Here is a 9648-nt window from a genome sequence, read left to right on the forward strand (position 1 = left end):
TGAACCCTGGGCTCAGGTGTGCTATGACAGTATGTAAGAATCTGCCTTACCTCTCTAGTAGAATTAGGATAAAGAGAACTGAAGCAGTGCGTAAGGATAAATCCTTACTTGATAACGTATGAGAACCAAATAACACACCTTCACATCATCAATTGGGGTTTTACACAACTTCCATCTTTTCTTTATTTTTTAGGCTACTAACATGTCAACAATATTTCTCAGTAGCTCCATCTTTACAAACACACATTTTAGTAACAATTATTTACTAGGTCTTTTTCTATGCACCATAAAACTGCATAGGCCAGAGTTTCCCAAACTCCTCTATTACAGTTAGGGAGGCCAAACCCGTTTTTTTAATTCTGGGAATCGGGTTTGTTTATTTATTTATTTATTTATTTATTACCAGTTATTTTATATAGCGCACACATATTCCGCTGCGCTTTACAGAGAATATTTGCCCATTCACATCAGTCCCTGCCCCAGTGGAGCTTACAATCTATATTCCCTATCACATGTACACACAGACACATTCACGCTAGGGTTCATTTTTGCTGGGAGCCAATTAATCTACCAGTATATTCTTGGATTGTGGGAGGAAACCAGAGTACCCGGAGGAAACCCATGCAAGAATGGGGAGAATATACAAACTCCGCACAGTTAGAGCCATGGTGGGAATCAAACCCATGACCTCAGTGCTGTGAGGCAATAATGCTAACCATTACACCATCTGTACTGCCCAATCGTGAATTCCTGGGATACCCGGGATTGGCTTGTTGTGTTTAAATATACATTTTTCAATGTCCTTCCTTCTCCCCCGCCCCTGCCCAGCCCAGCCCACACAACTCACCATCCTCTGGATGGGCAGTGAGGTGAGGTCCGGGTGGCTGGCATCAGGCTGCGTAGTGTGACCCCTGACATCATGTCATGCTGCGCGATGCGCACTGCCAGGGGCAGGGAGAGCTGGCAGCGCCTGAGCCTGCTGAAGATGCTGAACGCTGCATTGAAAAAAAAAGGGGTCTGGCTAATCCTGAAATCCCCGGGATTGGAAGGTCCAATGCCGGGATTGAATCCCAGCCAATTTTAGGCCTAAATCCTCGGATCCCACTGATCCTGATTCCAGGATTGTCCACCATAATTACTGTCCAAGTTTTAAGGCTATCCATGTTTAGCACAGCTGACCTAATTAGTACTTCAGTTAATTTGATTTAACCACATGAAACCAAGTATGGATATCTTTAAAACCTGGACCGTAACGGCTGAGTTTGGGAAACTCTGGCATAGGCAAAACACTGGCCATTTGGTTGATCTCAGCTATCAGAAGCAACAATTTTAATCTGGGCTGGTGATTTGCATAACTGCTGCTTCATTCATCCAGCGACCAGTTGATCGGCAATATCCCATGTGCACTTTGTAAATGGTACTTTGTTGTGGGTAGCGTGTTCATTCATCTGTAGTTTGCCAGAAAAGAGCAGTGACAACTGTCTGTTTGCCCAAATTGCAGCTTGACACATTTTTTTTGGACTATTGAAAAAGGCCGTGATCAAGGCAGCTATTAAGTTTCAAGTAAAAAGATTTTATTGCTTTAATTATTGTCGGTTGCAGTGTCATGATTTTTAGCTGTACGCTTTGCTTTGATCTATTTATTTAATTCTGCCAATTCTGTGTCTCTAGAGTTTGATCTGTGCAGGTCATAAATGTGAAAAGCAATGGAAATACTTTCAGTGTAGTTAAAACTTACAAACTTTAAATCTTCTGCCATTCAGCACTTACTATCCTTTTTTAATCTAATCACTCATGTCCTATTGATTAACAGGTCACGAAGGCAAAAATATGCAAGCAAGGAAAAGGGAAAAGAAGCACTACTAATAGTAGAAGTAAATAAGTAATGCTGTCAGTAATAGTACAAATAATGCTCAGCTTGGGGCTGATACAGAGCTGAATGCAAATCAATTTGCAAAGTGTATCCTATGTGTTTTGCCACAGGACGCAGTTATGATGTTGACATTGCTGAAATGTCGACATTGAACTTGACATCTGCAGAATGTCAACATGTTTACAATATTGACATGTGAAAGTGTTCAGAATGTCAACATTTATAATGTTGACCATCTAGGCCTGTGGAAGCTAGTGTTAGGAAGTTAGGCTACAGGATGGGAGGGATAGGTTTAATCACTGGGGGACGGTTAGAGATATGCTGTGAGGGTTGAAGGTAAGGTTAAGCACTAAGTGGTTAGTGATACTCACCCCTGGAAGCACTGCATGAACAGACAGAAGTCATAGCCAGCTGACTACTGGACTTGGAAAACATTGATGATGCTGTGAGAGTGTGGTCTACATAGGGTGTGTGGCCTGTGCCATGGGGTATACCTAGCACCATTGAGGGATCATAGCTATGACCTACCTTCAACCACCTCAGTCTCCTTCTCCTCTTCACTTATAACAATAGTTTAATGTTAGAGTCTGCAAATGAACAAAGGGAAAAGATCCCTGGGAGTTTCTGGTATATACCAAACATTTTCACTCTTGACCACTAAGCAATTGTTTGGAACAGTCAAACTGTTATTTTGATGTTCAATAAAGCGCCATTCCATACAATGCCTGTGTCTTAAACAGTTCAATAAAGATTAATGCATTTTTTACTACCTCTCTTTTGTCTCTTTTAACACAATTCCTCCATAATTCCAGTGCATGCCATATAATACATAGAGCATCACAATGACCACCAGATAATACAGAGTATAACAATGACTGCCAGAAAATACAGAGAGCATTGCAGTGACCACTAGATAATACAGAGAGCATCACAGTGACCAAGAGATAATACAGAGAGTATCACAATGACTGCCAGAAAATGCAGAGCGCATTGCAGTGTCAGCAATATAATACAGAAAGCATCACAGTGACAACCATATTGTCACAACCCGTGCCAATCCTCTTCCTTGCCTGGGGTGTCATTCACTGCTCTGGAGCTTCTAGCATCTACGGTAATTAGTTGATACAGCAGCTGCGAGCAGCACCTGAACTCCCTTATTTAAACCTGCTTCACAAGCTCTCTGGTGCCAGTTCATCAAGCCAAGTCTAAATCAGACTGCACTCTGGAACACACTGTCAGCAAGTATTCCCTGTGCTTTTCTTCTAGCTCTAGATACTGGCCCCCTACAACCGGCTTTCCTAGTGCCTTCTGCTAATAAGTTATCTATAACATTACTATACACCTCCAGTGTTTAATTTATCAACTATTTGGGACTTTGTTAATTTACCGCACATACAGTATCTGCCATTTGGAACTTTGATTACTAACCTGCGTACATACAAGTTAATACCAGTTCGTCTAGACTTTACCTTGCTGTTAGTAATATTGCAGTTTTCTGTTTTTTATCTTCAGATACTTAAATCAGCATTTGTCCTCCTCATCCTTAATTTTGTTCCTGCTCACTAATTCCTCCAGCATTATCCAGAACTATATTATTGTTATTATTTAATACAGCTACCTAAACTCACTAGTGCCTATCTGGAATTTGTTACCACATGAATACTGATACATGGAGCATTGCTGGGACTGATATATAATGCAAAGAGCACTGCAGAGACCACCATAAAGTGCACAAAAGAAAGAACGAAGAATTGATTGGTTAGCTAATTTTTAAATTGACTAAGAAAATGTGTGAGGGAGGAGGGGATAGTATGGCCAGCAGGCCATCAATGCAACTTGCTTTAATTGTGTCCCTGTTACCAAATTTCATCTAAATTCCATTTTACCAGAAAGTCAATTCCTTGTGTGTACTTGAATGTTAAAAAAAAAAAATGCCATTTATCCAATATCCAGTTAAACACAGATCTGTGGACTAGCAGTAGTGATCAAACTAAAGATTACATTACTATGACAGCCCACTGGTTGGGTGTATTACCTTCAGCAGCAGCGGCAGAATCTAACGTACAAAGCCAGCTCATTCACAGACAGGCTATTCTCTGTGTCATCAGCTTCACTAAGAGGCAGACCAATGTCAACCTGTTACAGGTGGTACACACGTGGCGATATGTGCTTAGCGATCTAGCACAGACTGCTCAGCACATATTTCTCCCCCAGCTCAGCACACAGTGCAATGTGTGCTGAGCGAGGGGGAAAGACGGGGGGGCGGTCACTTCACCCAGCAGGTGAAGTGAGCAATCTAACTAGATTGTGCCTGCATGCAGGCCAATCTAGAACTGGCGATAGCGATGCGCGCTATCGCTATGGGGCTTACACACAGAAAGATGTGTGCTTCAATTCTAAGCAATCTAGTCAGATTTAGAATTTAGACTTAGAATTTAAACACACATCGCTACATGTGCACCCCCCTTTAGAAAGACTCAGGGATTTCATAACAAGATGGATTACTCCACTAAGACTCTCCTGAGAATTTGTCATTTCTGACAGTGCATGTAACATGAGCATTGCAACTGGGTGAATTTGAGCACATACCATGTTTTGCCCACACAATAAACTTGGTAGTTCAGAATTTTTTAAAAAAAATGACAGGGGTGTGCTACCGCATGTAGAATATTGCAGCGGCTGCAAGAACAGTTCCATTTGCAAACTGAAGCAAGAAGTAGTGACCAGGGGGAATTGCACCCTTTATATGCTTCAGCGAATGGAGGAGCAGCAACAAGCCTTCAAAACCTACACAAGAAGCTATAATATAGGGAGAAGAGGGGGCATAAACCTTACTCCAGCAGACTGGAGAATACTCTGTTTTATGCAAACTACTGAAAAAAACATTTGAAGTAGCAACTACAGTAATGAAACGTGGAAAAAGACTCATGCTCATAAAAATGAACTACAAAGTCTATGATGAGGACCTTTGCTGTCCAATGCAACAAAGTACAGAGACTTCGGTAATGGTGAGTTCCAGTGTTAGCAATGTAATATTTTTCAGCACTAAACCTGCCCTTTATTAGAGGTGATGTTGGTCTATGTAAAATATACCATCCCCAATGCACTCCAAAAATACAGGCCATTTTGAAAAGGAAAGTGCTGCAAGTGGAATTGTTTTTGGGCCTTCCCACCCACTTTTATGTTAGATATCTAAAACTAGGACATGCACAGTTAAACTAACCTAGCACTACAGTGACAGGGACAATGACAAGTGCTTGGTTTGTTTGGGCCCCCACAAACCATTTTTTGGGGAAAGACTACCTCTGATCAGTAATGAGGATGATAAGGCTGTTAATTACATTAATTACATTTTAATCTTTTAAAATAAATTAATGAACTTGCCGCAAATTAAGGAGGTGTCTAGATAGTTAATGTCTCTACCTCTATTAATTTGGCCTCACAAATAGAGTAGATGCCTGCACAAATATTGTAGGATTTGGTTAAAAACAATCCAACAACCAAGAGGTGGCTTTTTTATGCGCAGCCATCACAATCACTTTCTTTTTATCATGGGCAAGATCTGCTGCCAAACAATACACTACACTGACTACACAAACAATATGCTCAACATCCTCCTCCTCCTCATTAGTGTCAGAAATTAGAATTATACAAGTATCTCCCTCATCCTGTTCCACCTCCACACAAGCATCCTCAATTTTTATTATGTTCTCATCACCATATTTACTTGTACTGCTCCCGACATGTGCAGATGGTGTAGAAATGGTGGAAGGAGGTGAAAGAGGCTTCTCTGTGAGAACAGTGTGAGAAATGTCAGACTCACACATACAGTAGCTAACATGGACACCCTTAGACTCTCTTCAGGAATTTGTGAACACACAGATTAAGCCTTAGTGTTCTTTTTTTGGGCACTGATTTCCCTTTTTACACCGACACCTCTACCTTTTTTCACATTGTAAAAGATTTCAATTTTGCATACCCTTTCCTAAACTTTTAGCCCCCTGGACCACCTTTAGTAGATGCATAGGTGTACGCAGGGGGGGTGCCTGGTGCGCACAGGCACCCCCTAATGTCTGGCACCCCAATCTCACATGCCTGATGCAGCGATCGCCGAGCAGGCTGATTACTGCCCCCTCTGCGCTGCACCCTGTCAGGACTGCATTACTGACTGGATGCCTGGGTTAATCAAGGGTGCCACTGCCACTGGGTTTCAAACTCCCGGCTCCACCTCCATGTACAAAAACAGCATGATGTGATGTGATTACTAGAGATGAGCGGGTTCGGTTTCTCTGAATCCGAACCCGCACGAACTTCATGTTTTTTTCACGGGTCCGAGCAGACTCGGATCCTCCCGCCTTGCTCGGTTAACCCGAGCGCACCCGAACGTCATCATGACGCTGTCGGATTCTCGCGAGACTCGGATTCTATATAAGGAGCCGCGCGTCGCCGCCATTTTCACACGTGCATTGAGATTGATAGGGAGAGGACGTGGCTGGCGTCCTCTCCATTTAGATTAGGGTTGAGAGAGAGAGAGAGAGAGATTGACCTGAGGCTGTGATACTGTAGAAGAGAGTGCAGAGTTTAGTGACTGACGACCACAGTGACCACCAGACAGTGCAGTTGTTTGTTTTATTTAATATATCCGTTCTCTGCCTGAAAAAAACGATACACACAGTGACTCAGTCACATACCATATCTGTGTGCACTGCTCAGCCCAGTGTGCTGCATCAATGTATATATATATCTGACTGTGCTCAGCTCACACAGCTTATAATTGTGGGGGAGACTGGGGAGCACTGCAGTGCCAGTTATAGGTTATAGCAGGAGCCAGGAGTACATAATATTATATTAAAATTAAACAGTGCACACTTTTGCTGCAGGAGTGCCACTGCCAGTGTGACTAGTGACCAGTGACCTGACCACCAGTATATATAATATTAGTAGTATACTATCTCTTTATCAACCAGTCTATATTAGCAGCAGACACAGTACAATGCGGTAGTTCACGGCTGTGGCTACCTCTGTGTCGGCACTCGGCAGCCCGTCCATAATTGTATATACCACCTAACCGTGGTTTTTTTTTCTTTCTTTATAGTCATACTAGTTACGAGTATACTATCTCTTTATCAACCAGTCTATATTAGCAGCAGACACAGTACAGTGCGGTAGTTCACGGCTGTGGCTACCTCTGTGTCGGCACTCGGCAGCCCGTCCATAATTGTATATACCACCTAACCGTGTTTTTTTTTTCTTTCTTTATACATACATACTAGTTACGAGTATACTATCTCTTTATCAACCAGTCTATATTAGCAGCAGACACAGTACAGTGCGGTAGTTCACGGCTGTGGCTACCTCTGTGTCGGCACTCGGCAGCCCGTCCATAATTGTATATACCACCTAACCGTGTTTTTTTTTTCTTTCTTTATACATACATACTAGTTACGAGTATACTATCTCTTTATCAACCAGTCTATATTAGCAGCAGACACAGTACAGTGCGGTAGTTCACGGCTGTGGCTACCTCTGTGTCGGCACTCGGCAGCCCGTCCATAATTGTATATACCACCTAACCGTGGTTTTTCTTTCTTTCTTTATACATACATACTAGTTACGAGTATACTATCTCTTTATCAACCAGTCTATATATTAGCAGCAGACACAGTACAGTGCGGTAGTTCACGGCTGTGGCTACCTCTGTGTCGGCACTCGGCAGCCCGTCCATAATTGTATATACCACCTAACCGTGGGTTTTTTTTCTTTCTTTATACATACATACTAGTTACGAGTATACTATCTCTTTATCAACCAGTCTATATATTAGCAGCAGACACAGTACAGTGCGGTAGTTCACGGCTGTGGCTACCTCTGTGTCGGCACTCGGCAGCCCGTCCATAATTGTATATACCACCTAACCGTGGTTTTTTTTTCTTTCTTTATACATACATACTAGTTACGAGTATACTATCTCTTTATCAACCAGTCTATATTAGCAGCAGACACAGTACAGTGCGGTAGTTCACGGCTGTGGCTACCTCTGTGTCGGCACTCGGCAGCCCGTCCATAATTGTATATACCACCTAACCGTGGTTTTTTTTTCTTTCTTTATACATACATACTAGTTACGAGTATACTATCTCTTTATCAACCAGTCTATATATTAGCAGCAGACACAGTACAGTGCGGTAGTTCACGGCTGTGGCTACCTCTGTGTCGGCACTCGGCAGCCCGTCCATAATTGTATATACCACCTAACCGTGGTTTTTTTTTCTTTCTTTATAGTCATACTAGTTACGAGTATACTATCTCTTTATCAACCAGTCTATATTAGCAGCAGACACAGTACAGTGCGGTAGTTCACGGCTGTGGCTACCTCTGTGTCGGCACTCGGCAGCCCGTCCATAATTGTATATACCACCTAACCGTGGTTTTTTTTTCTTTCTTTATACATACATACTAGTTACGAGTATACTATCTCTTTATCAACCAGTCTATATTAGCAGCAGACACAGTACAGTGCGGTAGTTCACGGCTGTGGCTACCTCTGTGTCGGCACTCGGCAGCCCGTCCATAATTGTATATACCACCTAACCGTGGTTTTTTTTTCTTTCTTTATACATACATACTAGTTACGAGTATACTATCTCTTTATCAACCAGTCTATATATTAGCAGCAGACACAGTACAGTGCGGTAGTTCACGGCTGTGGCTACCTCTGTGTCGGCACTCGGCAGCCCGTCCATAATTGTATATACCACCTAACCGTGGTTTTTTTTTCTTTCTTTATACATACATACTAGTTCCGAGTATACTATCTCTTTATCAACCAGTCTATATATTAGCAGCAGACACAGTACAGTGCGGTAGTTCACGGCTGTGGCTACCTCTGTGTCGGCACTCGGCAGCCCGTCCATAATTGTATATACCACCTAACCGTGGTTTTTTTTTCTTTCTTTATACATACATACTAGTTACGAGTATACTATCTCTTTATCAACCAGTCTATATTAGCAGCAGACACAGTACAGTGCGGTAGTTCACGGCTGTGGCTACCTCTGTGTCGGCACTCGGCAGCCCGTCCATAATTGTATATACCACCTAACCGTGGTTTTTTTTTCTTTCTTTATACATACATACTAGTTACGAGTATACTATCTCTTTATCAACCAGTCTATATATTAGCAGCAGACACAGTACAGTGCGGTAGTTCACGGCTGTGGCTACCTCTGTGTCGGCACTCGGCAGCCCGTCCATAATTGTATATACCACCTAACCGTGGTTTTTCTTTCTTTCTTTATACATACATACTAGTTACGAGTATACTATCTCTTTATCAACCAGTCTATATTAGCAGCAGACACAGTACAGTACGGTAGTTCACGGCTGTGGCTACCTCTGTGTCTGCACTCGGCAGGCAGTCCATAATTGTATACTAGTATCCATCTCCATTGTTTACCTGAGGTGCCTTTTAGTTGTGCCTATTAAAATATGGAGAACAAAAATGTTGAGGTTCCAAAATTAGGGAAAGATCAAGATCCACTTCCACCTCGTGCTGAAGCTGCTGCCACTAGTCATGGCCGAGACGATGAAATGCCAGCAACGTCGTCTGCCAAGGCCGATGCCCAATGTCATAGTACAGAGCATGTCAAATCCAAAACACCAAATATCAGAAAAAAAAGGACTCCAAAACCTAAAATAAAATTGTCGGAGGAGAAGCGTAAACTTGCCAATATGCCATTTACGACACGGAGTGGCAAGGAACGGCTGAGGCCCTG

General features: G+C 42.5%; 1 long non-coding RNA gene across 3 annotated transcripts in view; it reads left to right on the top strand.

Annotated features, from left to right (window-relative positions):
* Window positions 1-3447, top strand: part of LOC134947759 (uncharacterized) — a 132305-nt gene extending 128858 nt beyond the window's left edge. For 2 of the 3 annotated variants that reach the window (XR_010182750.1, XR_010182752.1), the window contains exon 4: window positions 1814-2624. This is a non-coding gene — a long non-coding RNA (uncharacterized LOC134947759). Of the gene's footprint in view, window positions 1-1813; window positions 2625-3385 lie in introns of those variants that run through there. The other variant, XR_010182751.1, reaches the window with a different exon arrangement.
* Window positions 3448-9648: the final 6201 nt, after the last annotated feature.

Source organism: Pseudophryne corroboree, chromosome 8, assembly GCF_028390025.1.
Source record: "Pseudophryne corroboree isolate aPseCor3 chromosome 8, aPseCor3.hap2, whole genome shotgun sequence".
NCBI lineage: Eukaryota > Metazoa > Chordata > Amphibia > Anura > Myobatrachidae > Pseudophryne > Pseudophryne corroboree.